The sequence below is a fragment of the Eriocheir sinensis genome, chromosome 34 (genome assembly GCF_024679095.1).
Source record: "Eriocheir sinensis breed Jianghai 21 chromosome 34, ASM2467909v1, whole genome shotgun sequence".
NCBI classification, from domain to species: domain Eukaryota; kingdom Metazoa; phylum Arthropoda; class Malacostraca; order Decapoda; family Varunidae; genus Eriocheir; species Eriocheir sinensis.
In genome coordinates, this window is record NC_066542.1 from 2,186,953 (window position 1) to 2,201,826 (window position 14,874).

Genomic DNA, 14,874 nt, shown 5'->3' on the forward strand with positions numbered 1-14,874 from the left:
CCGTGGACTTCTAATGCATGATAGTGATCAAGGGAAGATGCCCACAGCCTATAACTACCGTTGGATAGTCGGAGATGGAAAAATAAGAAAAATAGCTTCAGAATAGTCGTGTTTTGTAGCTCCAAGGTCCTCACTCTTTGCCGCCGATCGCAAACATCATTCCCTTTCTTGGCCAATATGACGATGACAAAAGCTTCATGTAGACTTCTAATGCTTGGAGGTGATCAGTGGAACATGTCCACAGCTTATAAGTGCCATAGAATAATCGAGGAAGGTAGGGAAATAAGAATATATGGATTTGAAATGGAGGTGGTGGTCGTGGTTGCTGGCTGGTAGGCTAATCGCAGCGTTGCCAAATATTAGGCTATGGTCGAGTGTTCGTAGAGGCGTCCTGAATTTTGATAGTTCAGATAATTATGGCAACCCTACCTATGCAGGCATTCTTCATTCATCATCGTTACTGAGCACTGTTACTATATATTTCAGTGCCCATGCTTATGATAAGAATCCATTGTAGTGAATAAAAGGTGATTAGTGTGAAACCTTATTATTTGATCGTTTCTTAATCAATAAAACGCAAAGTAATGCCAGTAACTGTCCATTCGCTTCTTGTCATACTGTGCGTGTGTATTAATAACTGCAGAAGACAGTTCATGGAATGACCCATATCGCCTATATCTGAACAACGTATAACAACTGTTTTGCAAAGATAAGCACAGGACGTGAGCTAAACCATTCCAAGGTTGTCTTCAGTACTGAAGACAACACATGACATTCGCAGTCACATTTTTTTTAAAACAAATGAATGTATAATTGTAATTCAGGTACTACTATGTTATTTTACCGTGTTTTACATCACAACGTATTATAGATTATCATTAAAAGGGAACATTATAACATAAACAATAAATACACATCACTTCCGTTACATTCAAATGCTTCCGTACGAAACATTTTGAGAGCGGCGACATCACTTCATATCGCGACTGTACTTTTAAATTTGCTGCATTGACAAAGCCATCCCTCCTCCTCCTCCTCCTCCTCGTCTTCTTTTTCTTCTTCTTCTGCCTCTTCTTCTTCATCTTCTACCAAACTTTTATTCACTCTCCTCTCTTCGTTTCCCCTTCTCTGTCTTCCGTTCCATCGTTCCTACCTCGACCCCTGTTTCACTTTGTAAGGATATAGAGGCGTGTTGAGGGACTGTGTTTGATTTGTTTGTGTTTAGGGAGCTAATCTAAACTACGGTGTCCGCTTTGTGAGGTGGTTTGTGGGTGGTTGTCGTTTCAGTGACCTGGTGCTTCGTGGGAACAAAGGATGCCCAAGGTTAGTGTTGCCGTCTGGCTCCTTGGCGTCGGTGTAGCTCATATCCTATTATTCAAGCTTGTAAGTTTTTCCTGTATCTTATGAGCAGCTTCCCTTAGTCTTGTGGTGACGTAACGAATCTCATCTCTTTGTTTTGCCGTCTCCGTAGTTGTAACATTCTAATTTGTGATATCATGTGAGTAGTAGTAGGTGAGTGGTCTAGTATGTTTAGTATTTTTGTCTTATCCAAGTTTAGTTTGAGGCGTTCTGTAAGGGACAAGAATCTGTTAAGAGATGTAATGGCTGCTTTCGCCTTCCTTTCCTCTCCTTTCTTCTCATTTTCTCCACTCCTCTCCCTTCTCTCCTTCATCCCTCCTCCCTCTATCCCTTTTTCACAATCCTCTCCTCTATCCCAGTTCCTCCTGGCCTGATCCTTACCTTTCCTCTCTTCCCTTCCCATACTCACCCATCTTCTCCCCTCCCTGTCCTTCTCATCCCTCAGAATCCAACCCTTTACTTCAATCACATCCTCTCCCTTCTCCTCCCCTTCCTCTAATCTTCAGTCGACACAACCTGCTCAGGTCATTAACCCTCCCATGATCTCATTCTCTCTCGACATATTCCCCATGCCACTTCACTCTCCGCCTTCCACCACAGTACTTCATTTCTAAGCTAAGACGATTATTGAGTTCTGGTGGATTTCAGCAGCAATGTAGGTGGACTTTTTGTATCGTTTTTTTTTTTTTTGTATAGTGGATTTTTTTGTACCTAGTCGACTTTTTGCATATTTTTGTACTCAAGCTGCATCCTTTAGTATAAATAAATGATAAGGGGAGGAGGAGAGACCAAGATTAGTGAACAGAGGTTTCCGCACAGCTCTGTTTTTGGACTCGCTGTGTTTTATCAAGAGAATTCGTTCTCTTTACAACAGACAATACGTGAAGTACTTCCCAATATATCAAATTTGCTGCTTGACAGACTTACACTGATGTCAGCACAAGGGTTTCATCACGAGAGGGTGAGTGATGAAGCATATGCCACGTAGTTCATTGTGTTTAACTTACCTTCTATGTTTGAAGTTGTCAGTGAGTGTACTATAAAACCCAGTAACAAAGACGAGTTTAATTGCTCAAAGTGAATGTTGAATGAAAAATAAAAGTCATGATACCACGACCATCAACAACACGACCAGTCATTTATTTTTTTATCCAAACGTATGCAGAACTACCACACACGAGGTTCGTAAAAATGTCCTGTGATTGTTCCATTTTTTTTATTTATATCGTGACACGGAAAGGGTTTTCTTTGAAATACAGCTGAACTAGACTTTGCACTCGACCCATCAGGTGACTTATATTTTGGCAAGTGGCTCATTGAAGGAGGCAGTGGACAAGCTACGGGCTGTCCTACCGGCTTCCTCTGGCGAACAGTGTCTGTTAGTGAGCCAACTTCTAATTGAGAGAATTGCCCGGGCTCCCTAAGGGACGGAGGCGGCTGTAGCTCAATAGTGTCTGGCAGGGGCTCCAACTCATTGGTTGGTGCGGGTGGGGGCTGAAGTTCCCTCAGAGATACTTGGAGTTCTTCAGAAACTATAGCCTGGGTGGGCGTGGTCTTGTAACCTTTGAATGCTGGAGCCCCTTGCTCTGGAAGGAGGGGGGGGGGGGCCTGGCGCGGGTTCCAAAGGAGGTAAGGGATGCGCTGAATCATGCCGCCGGGGGTCGTTATCACCCGGGACACCTGACACGCTGGTAGCTGCAAGTCGAGTGGAGAGGATGATAATTGCTGGATGCGCCTCTTTATTCGCGGGAGGGCGTTCCTGGACGCTGGCGGCAGGGTGGCGGCCGCCCGGCCCGCCGTGGTCAGGTCCGTGAAGGTAGAATCGGAATCCGAGTCGGCCGTCTCTTCACTGTCCCCGAAAGCACTGTTCTGTGGAGTTACAGAAGCAACCGTTGATGCCAATTTAAATATTTACATCTAGAAAGACTGTATAAGTGTAAGGCTTTTGTGTTGAGACTCACTTCACATAATTAGACACGCCGTATCAGTGCAATGAAGCTAACAAGATACTGACCTATTCTGGAGAATTGATATTGTTTTCAAATATTCAGTCCGAGATTTGAACCCTGGCCCCTGAGACGGGAAGGCAGACACTCTAGCGCCAAGCCAATGGGGACCACGCGGCCAGTGGCCTTTCAGAGTCTTTCCGTGTTTCGGATCATCACGCGATTTTCCCTCTTCCATTTAGATCAATTTTTGGATGTATAATAGAGTTCCTTATCTTACATTATCTACTTATCTAAGAGACTAGGCCATTCATCTCCCTGTTCCCAACACAGGGGAAGCCAGTCAGAGCAGGAAAGGATCCTACCGCTGCCATCAGTTTGACGGAACTCACTTCCCATCATTACATACGACATCTCAATGTCACGACACACGAAAAATTGATATATTCGGTAGAATAAATATTTTTTTTTACAAACATCAACTCAGGATTTGAACCCGGGCTCTTGAGACGGGAATCAGATACTTTAGCGTCGAGTCAAAGGGATCCTCGTGCCTTTAAGACTTCTGAAGATTTTCTACGTCTCGGGCTATCATTCTTTCACTTAACAAAGAAGCAAATTTAACACCAACACACCACAGAGAGACGTGTCCACCCCCAGTCCTCACCCGCCTTACCTGTCTGTGGAGGCAGACCCCGCGGGGGAAGGACGTGTGTGTGTTGCCTTGGTTGTTGTCATGGCTCCCTGCCACGGCCTGCCCCTGCTTTCCTTGATGCATGGCAGCCTGCGCAACGGTGAGAGTGGTGGAGGGCGTGGTCTGTTGGGTGGGGTCTGAGTTGGGAAGGACATCCAGGCTGTCGGCAGGGCGGCACAGGGAAGCCACCACGTCAGGGTCGTAGGTGTCGGGATCAGGGACGGTGGTGGTGGTGGTGGTGGTGTCGGTAGTGGCGGTGGGCGTCATGATGACAGTGTGGACGTGCGTGGGCGGCGGTGGGCGCCTCATGTGCCTGGCCACGACCACGCCCGTGATGAGGATGAGGAGCAGCACTGCGCCTACCCCCACCAGGACCCCCAGCAGCGGCGGCACGCCCAGAAGGCCCCACTTGGAGCCTGACAGGAAAACACACACTTTAAAACTTCGCCGAACTAAACTTTTTCACCCAAAGCTGCCTGGCAAAACTTATTTTATTAACGAGGCGAATGTGTTGCCTGTGCTGCCAAAGTAATTGCCTGCGCCACCGCCTCGCTTGTCGCCTTTAGAGTGCATGATGATGCCATAAATATGCCCTAATAGCCATAGCAATTATTATTATTATTATTATTATTATTATTATTATTATTATTATTATTATTATTATTATTATTATTATTATTATTATTATTATTATTATTATCATTATCATTATTATTATTATTATTATTATTATTATTATTATTATTATTATTATTATTATATTTATTATTATTATTATCATTATTATTACTATTATTATTATCACTAGTACTGGTAGTAGTGGTGGTGGTATTTATAGTTGTAGTAGTAGTAGTAGTAGTAGCAGTAGTAATAATAGTAGTAGTAGTAGTAGTAGTAGTACCTAGTAGTAGTAGTAGTAGTACTACTACTACTAGAATTACAAGATTTCCCTTCTTATCTTCCCCCTGCCCTGCCCTTCTTCATCCCTTCCCCCCTCCCCCCCTCACCTCTGACGGCGTGTTGCTTGATGCTGGCGGTGTGTACCTCGAAGCGCAAGGCGTCGCTGCGGCCCCGTGTGTTGTGAGCCTCCAATCGCAGCGTGACGCCCACCTCCGGCCGCAGCCCCGCCACCACCCACTCCGGGAACATGATGCGGCGGGGGTTCAGGGAAGAGGAGGGAGAAAAATACACGTGTTGGGCATTGGATAAAGTTTGTGTAAAAAAAGGTATTTCTAGTATCTGCCCTAAGAATAATTCGATGATTAGTGTTATCGTCAATGAGTCAAGACTTACTTCGTTGTTATCTTTTTTGTGTACATTTCAAATTCGACAAGTGCTGGAGAGTCAAGAATGGGCCGTACGATTTTCTGAGAAGCAAATTTGGTAAAATTAAAGAAAGCCGATCTGTAATTTTACATGCTACTTTTCTTCCTTGTTTTCCTCTGAATAAACATTTTTTTCATGAAAAGTTACCGGAACAATAACAAATAATAGTGGCCCAAATATATGACCTGAAATGAACAAACAATCCCTGGCAATGACCCTTCCCATGCTGTGATAGCCTGGGCTGTGCCGTGAGGCAGGTGTGTCGTTCTCACCTGGTCATGTTGGCGAATAGCTCGTTGTCCTGCCACGTCTCCAGCATGAAGTGCTGCGGGAGGCTGCGGTCAAAGCCCTCGAGGCAGGTGACCGTGAGGGCGGCGGTGGCAGGGCGGGCGTGCACCGTGCTGGGGTCTGCAGTTTGTGGGCGTATCTGGCGGCCCCGCGGGCACCAGGGTCACCACGCAGGCTTCGCGCTGCCGCCCCACACTGTTGGCGGCGCGGAAGAGGAAGCGTCCGTAGTCGTCAGGCGAGAAGGCCGTGACGATGATGCTGGGGGACAACCCATCCACCCGCACGTCCTCGTCGGACAGCTCCTCCACCGTGCCGTTCACTCGCTTCCTGACCCACGACCACGTGACGTCCTCCGCGGGCTCCGCCTCCACCAGACACTTGATAGACGCTGTGGAGCCGCGGGCCACCCCCTGGGTCCTTTCCGGCCCGCCCTGTCCCGGCGCACACCGGAGCGTCTGGGGCAGCGGGGAGAGAGTTATGATAACGGGGACCTGGGTCATTGTTTATCGCTGTTGTTGTCACCGTTTGTGTTTGGCCGGTGCCGAGGATTTGTGTTTGAGCCGTGGACTGTCTTCTTTACGTTTTCTTCCTGCGTGCCTTCCCAAATGCCTTTGTGAATGAACGTGGAGAGAGAGAGAGAGAGAGAGAGAGAGAGAGAGAGAGAGAGAGAGAGAGAGAGAGAGAGAGAGAGAGAGAGAGAGAGAGAGAGAGAGAGAGAGAGAGAGAGAGAGAGAGAGAGAGAGAGACATAGTGGTGACAGTGGAGACCTTCCTGGACGACACATGCGCCACCACCTGTGATAAGATCCCCGGGTACTCGCACTGGGCCTGACGAGACCGCCACACAGGACAGGGGGGAGGCATTGCTGTTTGCCACCGAAACGGCCTGCAGATGGACGCCCTCACCACAGACACTCCCCTGGAAAGGGAGATGATGTTCCTCCGCATCATTCTCGAGGACAGGAGCGCTCTGCTACTCTGTGCCATGTACCGGCCACAGTGGCAAGGCAGCGCCCCCCTCATCTAGCTCACAGAGCACCTGGACGACCTTATGGCTGCCCACAGCTGTCAGTACGCGATGGTTGTAGGCGACCTAAATCAACACCTGGTGACGAGGGCCTTCACCGAGCTCACAGCGGTGCATGGATTGCACAACCATGTTGAGTTCCCGACACATCAGCGTGGAGGCTCCCTGGACCCTCTGCTCACAGACCTGCCGAGTGACTGCGTGCTGTGCTGCCCACTAGACCGTGTGGGCAGTTCCGACCACAATGCCATACTCACCACCATCAGCCTGGCCCCAGCGTGTGAAGAGGAACACCAGCGAGTCATCTGGCTGTGGGACCGCGCGGACTGGACGGCTGCAAGGCAGGCCCTGGCAGCGACTGCATGGGGAACAGTCCTTAACGGTGACCCACAACATGACGTCTCCGCCCTCACCACTGTCCTCAATACCGTCCAGCAGCAACACGTCCCCCACCGCACCTACTCAACCAGCCCAAAAGACCAGCCTTGGTTCGGGTACAGGTGCCGTATTGCAGCCGAAAGGAAACAAAAGGCTTGGACACGATATAAAAGACACCCCACGCAGGAAAATAAGGCCCAGCACAGACGAGCCTGCAAAAATATGACGAGGACAGCAAAGTGGGCAAAAGAAAGGTGGGATGCCGACAGGAGGAGAAAGTTGTCCTCTAACCAAACCGACCCGAAACAGTGGTGGGGGCTGGTGAAGGAACAGCAAGGCCTTACCCCCCAGGAACGTATCCCGCCCCTGAGGAAACCTGACGGAGACCTGGCCATCATCAGCCGGGAAAAGGCTGACCTGCTGGCCTGTCACTTCAGTCAAAAGATGACAACCCAGGAACCAGACAGGCAGCCACCCACCCTCCCCCAACTCATCGCCTCAAAACCAGAGAGTGTGCTAATCTCTGAGGACGCTGTCAGGAGACATCTGAGGGGCGTCAACACCAGGAAGGCGCCAGGCCCTGACAGCGTCAGTCCATACTTACTGCGGCGATGCTCCGATGAGCTCACCAGCCCCCTCGCCCAGATCTTCCGGCGATGCCTGCAAAGCGGGGTGTGGCCTGCACAGTGGAAGGAGGCAAGAGTCACACCCGTACACAAGAAAAAATCCAGGTCCGAGCCAGGCAATTACAGGCCAATATCACTCTTCCCAATCATCAGCAAGATATTTGAGAGGATCATCGAGGAGCAATTGACATCCTTCCTCGAGGAAAACCACCTGCAGTCACCGAAGCAGTTTGGTTTTCGGAAGGGCCGCTCTACCTCAGACCTCCTCCTTCTCCTCTCAAAGTCCTGGCATGACGCCCTTGATGACGGCCACCCCTCTCTCGTGATTGCCCTGGATATAGCTGGCGCGTTCGACTCCGTTTGGCACCGCGGTCTGACGGCGAAGCTACAGCAACTAGGCATCACGGGGGACCTGCTGCGCCTGCTCTCAAACTACCTGTTAGGCAGGGGCCTCCGCGTAGCAGTCAACGGAAGCACCTCGACCAGCTTCCCGGTGGAGGCCTCCGTTCCACAGGGGTCCGTCCTTGGACCTATTCTGTGGAACATATACTTTAACGACCTCCTGCAAACCATCCCGGCAGCGAGCGCCTACGCCGACGACTGCACCCTCTCCAGAACATACAAAAGGGAGAAAGCCCAGGACGTGATAGAGTCCGTCAACAGACAGTTGGCTGACATAATGGCCTGGGGAAAGAGGTGGCAAGTCAGGTTTGCCCCTGACAAAACCCAGGCCATGGTAATATCACGTTCTCGGGAGGACGCGAGGCAACTCCACGGCAGACTGAGATTCGGGAACGACACCATCCCTCTGCAGGCCAGCGTCGACATCCTGGGCGTGGAGGTGGACTCCCAGCTGCGGTTCGACCGTCACCTTGAAAGGGTGGCGCACAAAGCCTCCCAGAAGGTGAACCTCCTGCGCCGCATGAAGAACCTCCTCGATGCTGAGGGCCTGAACACCCTCTATAAGGCACAAGTCCGTCCAGTGATGGAGTATGCACCGCTCACCTGGATGGCCAGCGCCCGCTGCCACCTCAGCCTGCTAGACAAGGTGCAGAGGAGGGCTGAACGCCTCATCAACGGCACCCAGCACCACCGACCGAGCCAGTGGGAGACACAGCGACAACGACATCGACAACAACAACAACAACAACAACACCCACACGAGGGACGGGTAAGACCAGCCACGAACCAGCTGAACAGCCTGGAGCACCGTCGTCGCGTCGCTGCCCTGACGGTGCTACACAAGGCACAAGTGGGCCTAGTGCCCCACCTGACGGACCTGAGAGCTACCTGGAGGAGGTCTGAGCGCAGCACGAGAACGGTACTGAGCAACGCCTCCCTCCTGGAAGTGCCAATGGCCCGCTCCAGCACCCACCAACGTGCCTTCTCCATCGCAGCGGTGGTGTGGTGGAACAACCTCACTGCTGATGTGGATGTGACACAACTGTCCACTCAGAAGATGAAGGTTGCGTCCCACAGGTGGCTACTCACCCACCGTAAACATGTATATAATTGTATAATATAATCGGCATAAGCTTTTAAATAGCTCCCCAACGGTCGGGGGAACTTTAGCATAGAAAAATAATACTGCCATGTACTAATGTACTGAACATGTTTAAATAAAAAAGAGAGAGAGAGAGAGAGAGAGAGAGAGAGAGAGAGAGAGAGAGAGAGAGAGAGAGAGAGAGAGAGAGAGAGAGAGAGAGAGAGAGAGAGAGAGAGAGAGAGAGAGAGAGAGAGAGAGAGAGAGAGAGAGAGAGAGAGAGAGAGAGAGAGAGAGAGAGAGAGAGAGAGAGAGAGAGAGACTATATTACGGAGATGATTGCAGTGGCTCTGAAAAGTAGTTAGGGTCTCTTTCAATGCCATATCCATTACACGTGTGATTCAATTCGAACTTGCGGTGCATTCTCTTCTGCTGCAAGGTAGGAACGCTGAGTATGACGGCATTTGGTTTACTTTTGTTCATGCCATTTTGAGTTGGACGTTTATCGTCAACCCCCCAAAAATTAGTGTCATTTAAAGTCATCAGATTAGCATCAAGGTGAAGCCAAAAGTAACAACCATCACGTCATTAATGGTCGATGAAGTGAACCATGAGTCAAACAGGTGCTTCATATGAACAACTCTTCATCCCTCCCTTTTCCTCCTCATTTCAGAACAAATAGTTATCAGTTACATCCTGCTTCTTGGCCATGTATATCTATATAATATACATGACTGTGATACATAATAATACATGATCAAGGACAACACGAGTCAAATTTGCTGGTTCTCATTCGTTACTAAGTCGCAGTTTATTTTATATCTTCTGAAACGTTTCATTCGTTCCGTCATCACTTGGGGGTTACAGTTTTCAAATGTTGCTACAATCAGCTTTACTTTAGCGTCTTACTGTTTGTCCACTATTCAACAAAGTAAAAGCCGTGTGTTCATTATTATATTTAAACCATAAGTATCTGACATCATATACCAATATCTTAAGAAGGCTTCGGGCAACCATATTCCACAGTGAAAGAGTTTACCTGTCAGGCTAGCAGCAAACCTACAGGCGGTGCGCGCGGGAACCAGGCAGTGAGTGATCATATTTGTTATAGTTTCGGCGGAGGTGTGAGTGGTGACCTGTGCTGTACATTCCCGTGCCTTGTGTGGCTTTACGGTACCGAGAGTTTGTGACCTCTCGGTGTGTCGCGCGTAACCTGCACTCAGGCACAATGACGGAGGGTCAGTCGGAGAGGCCGAACACCGAAGGTTGGTAAGTGCCCACGTGTCCTTGTCTCGTAGCAGCAGGGGCGACTAATGATGTATTGCAGGGATGCGAGTGTTAAAAGATAGTTTTAGAACAGCCTTTAGTGTGCATCAAAATGTGTAGTTCAGCTTGCAGAGCAAAAGAGTGCAATTGTAATGAACCAGTGTTGACACTAATTTGATTTTAGTTTTGAATACAACACACAACTATAAGATATTTATTATTTACGTTTTAAGTTAGTGGTAAGCTGCTGTAGCACCACGTGACATTATCTTGCCTCAAATCAGGCAGGGGCGTGAAAAAATTAACTGAACTTACGCGACACGAGAGTCTTGAGCACGAATTTGCTAGTGGCGTTGGCGGCGGGACAGTTTTGGAGTGATCCAATACGGACGGCACCGGAGAACAAACGAGACATAGCATAAAGCGTGTATCTTTTGCTGGGAAAAATACTCTTTCTAAGCACCGAGGACCAACTATAACTCACAAGAAAGACTCGGACACAAAGACAGACAGACAGGCGAGACCAGCACTTACGTTTAATGGAAAGGATGACGGGATTGCTCGTGTTGTGCCCCTCGTGGTTAGTGGCCCCGCACGTGTAGGTTCCCGCGTGTTCCCGCCTCAGGTGCTGCAGGACGAGGCTCTATCTGCTCACGATCACGCCGGAGGTCTGGTGGTGCGCCACCACCGCGCCCTGCACACCAAGGGAAGGAGGCCGCGTCTCCTCCAGGGGGGAGGAGACGCGTAAACATGATAAATATTTATTCGTAACCTGTATTTGTTCGTGGAATTGTGAAGGCTGCATGGAAGGGAAGGGGAGAGGAAAAGAGTAAAGAGAGGGAGGAGGAGGAGAACGATGACAAAGTAAAGTAGATTATGATCTGACCTACAGCCGCTTCGTGAGATGAGAGGAGATGGGAGGAAGGGGAAACGCTAGAAATAACAAAATGAAAAGGACGATTCAGGACGAGGAGGTGAAATGGGAGTGAACGTGAACGATACAACGGACGTCTTAACATTACAGATGCAGGAATTATCGTTGTCGCAGAAGCGGGAACACAGGATACATATTAGCCTCACGAGAGAGAGAGAGAGAGAGAGAGAGAGAGAGAGAGAGAGAGAGAGAGAGAGAGAGAGAGAGAGAGAGAGAGAGAGAGAGAGAGTTATTACTGTTGTCGTTCTTGCTGTTGTTGGTAATTGTCTACATTTTCTTCTAATTCTGATTCAGTTTCACTACTTACCCCATTATTACAATTACTATTTATTACCGTCATTGTAATTATTGTTATTGTTCCCCTTGTATTTTAGTGCTCGCAAGCGTTCCTTCTTCACGCTACTGAGACGAGGTTGAGCATCTTGTGAGAAAGGGAATCGTGGGACAGTTTCCTTAATTAGCGCGGTGAGAGGGGACGGTAATGCCGGGTTCTTATCGAGAGAGAGAGAGAGAGAGAGAGAGAGAGAGAGAGAGAGAGAGAGAGAGAGAGAGAGAGAGAGAGAGAGAGAGAGAGAGAGAGAGAGAGAGAGAGAGAGAGAGAGAGAGAGAGAGAGAGAGAGAGAGAGAGAGAGAGAGAGAGAGAGAGAGAGAGAGAGAGAGAGAGAGAGAGAGAGAGAGAGAGAGAGAGAGAGAGAGAGACGAAAAGAAAGAGCAGTAAAGCGAGTGTTCTACAGAGGGGCAGCGCATCGTAAATATCGATGCGCTGGACGACAGACTTAGATGAAAGAACAAAACTTGGCCTCGTACCTCAACGTTATTACGGGCGAGATACAGCGGGCCACTAACCTGAAATTAGAACGGAGAGGTGAGAGAAGAAAGGCTGTTTGAAGAAGAGAAGGAAGGAAAGGCAATAATGTGAGGAAAGGACAGGGTGAAGAGGAGAAAGAAATGACAGTGAGGTTGGAGTAGAAGGGAAGGATGACGAGGGGGAGAATGAGGAAGAGGAGGAGAATAGAAGGAAGCAGCGGAAGGTAATGAGGTGTGTGTCTTTAGGGGCCCTGAAGGTGATGTTAAGTGGCAGTGGAACGAAGTGCGTTAAGGAGACTTTTGATCAGAGTAAGGAAGAAGCCATTAGAAATCGATTGACGGCCACGTAAAGAGAAAGACACCATGGAGGTTTATGAAGACATTGAATTGGAGGAGGAGGAGAGAAGTTTGGCAAAAACAAACCGGAACTTATTAAAAGCGTATTGAAGAACTTTGATTGGAAATGGAAAAGTGAGAGAAAAGTGTAATTGCGAAGCCTTAAAATGAGAAGTCTAAAAAGCAAAAAGATGCAAGAAACGAAAGCCTGGGCGAGAAGGAAAAGTGTGAGGAAACGTCATGGTGTTGGCGGTACAGTGTGAGGCGCGTGTCCATCAGGAAATCAACAGAGCATGAATAAAAAAAAATCATAACGTCAGAAAGAGAGGACGGAGAGGACAGTGGAACCAAAGCGAAGTCGAAACTGCGGGAAGGTAGACAAAAGGAGTATAAAAAAGATGGAGAAGAACAAAAAGAAAAGGGGCGTAACTTTAATATGGAATTCTGAAACCGGAGCGCAAAGAGACGTGTGAGCAGGAAACTATTGAGATTGCTGCAGAAAAAAAAGAGAATATGAAGAAAAGTTTGTGAAAGAGAAGGAGAGACAGATGGAGGAGAGAGCAGTAGAGAAAAATAGTGAAGATAACGGAAGATAATTATATAGACAACAATGGACTAGAAGAAGCAGAGAAAGACGTTGAAAGGACAAGAAGAAAATCATGTAGGTAACGGAAGGGTTAAGAACAGACGTCAGAAGGACTTGGAACATTGAAATTCGGTGTAGGAACATTTTTTTTTTCTAGGGAGCGGGGGACTAAAGGAAAGATAAAGTTGGGAGAGAGAAAAGGAATACAGCGAAAGACCCGAAAAAATAGACGAAGTATAATGTTGAACATCTCGTGTATTACTCACTTTGTGGTACCAGATGACGCTCTTGTACGGAGGGTTGGTGGTGATGCTGCACTCGAAGTAGACGTCATCGCCCTCCTGCAGGCTGCTAGGGTTGACGGAGCGACCCTTGGACAGGCGGACCACGGGGGCGTCTGGCGGCGGGGGGGGGAAGACCATCAATAAGGCTTCTTCTGTCCATGATCCTGACAAATTAGCGTCGTTAAAAGCAAGAGAGTTATATATATATATTTTTTTTATTGTTCCATTGTTGTTTTTCTCCTAACTCTACAGTGGACAATGGAGAAGAATATTTGTTGTAGCGTGGAATGAGCTCTCAATCTTGTTTTCTTTTTTTCTTTTTTTCACACAACAGAGCCAGGGCACGAACTATTCTGTTGATAACACAAATTCTAATATTTAAAGGTTATTGTGTTTGTTCATTTTTCATTCTCTGTGCGCCCGTGCTCGGTGGTCATCTGCCTGACTCTAAAGTACAAGAAATGCTGCATGGCACGCCACACATGTCTCACCGCCACGCATCACCATAAGGCAGCAGGGAAGCGTCTGGCGATGCTTCACGTGACAGTAAACACAATTGGTCGTACTTTTTCATTGTAATTTCTTTCTTCGTCTTTTAATTACATCACCTCCACTGGAGAGAGAGAGAGAGAGAGAGAGAGAGAGAGAGAGAGAGAGAGAGAGAGAGAGAGAGAGAGATTTACATAGATTTACATAGAAAATCAGACCACACAGACCCCATGGTCCAGACTTGGTGGTCTGTCCTTAAACCTAAGTGATTTTACGTTAATCAGAAGACTCCAAAACGTTGCATTTCTACTCTAGTTGATATTACGTTGAAGGAAGTGACGGTCGATCTTATTTTTGAAGGAGTCAATCGTGTTGCACTGGACCACTGATGGTGGAAGCTTATTCCATTCTCGCACTACAACGTTGGTGAAGAAAAATTTGGTGCAGTCTGAATTTACTTGTCTACATCTGAGTTTTACGCCATTGTTCTTCGTGCGCAAAGTGACATCGATCAGAAACAATGTTGATCTGTCTACATTCGTGAAACCATTAAGTATTTTAAAACATTCGATCAGTTTTCCTCGGAAGAGACGTTTCTCAAGAGATAACATGTTAAGGGTAGAAAGCCTTTCTTCGTAGGATTTGTTGCGCAAGGAAGGGATCATTTTTGTTGCCCGACGCTGAACACCTTCTAATTTAGCAATATCCTTTGCATGGTGGGGAGACCAAAACTGTACCGCATATTCCAAGTGGGGTCTGACTAAACTGTTGTAGAGCGGGAGTTTTACATCTTTATTCTTGAATAAAAAGCTTCTTTTAATGAAGCCCAACATTCTGTTCGCTTTATTTGCTGCATCGATGCATTGCTGTGAGAATTTGAGGTTTGACGTGATTTTGACCCCCAAGTCCTTGACGCATTGAACGCTTTTGAGTTTAACGCCACGCATTTCATAATCGAACTTCTTATTCCTCGTTCCAACTTGAAGGACCTGGCACTTGTCTACGTTAAAGGGCATCTCCCATCTATCCGACCAAGCTGAAATTTT

General features: G+C 47.8%; 1 pseudogene; it reads right to left on the reverse strand.

Annotated features, from left to right (window-relative positions):
* Positions 1–1,554: 1,554 nt before the first annotated feature.
* LOC127007176 (uncharacterized) lies at positions 1,555–11,431 on the reverse strand (annotated as a pseudogene).
* Between the last annotated feature and the right edge of the window lie 3,443 nt (positions 11,432–14,874).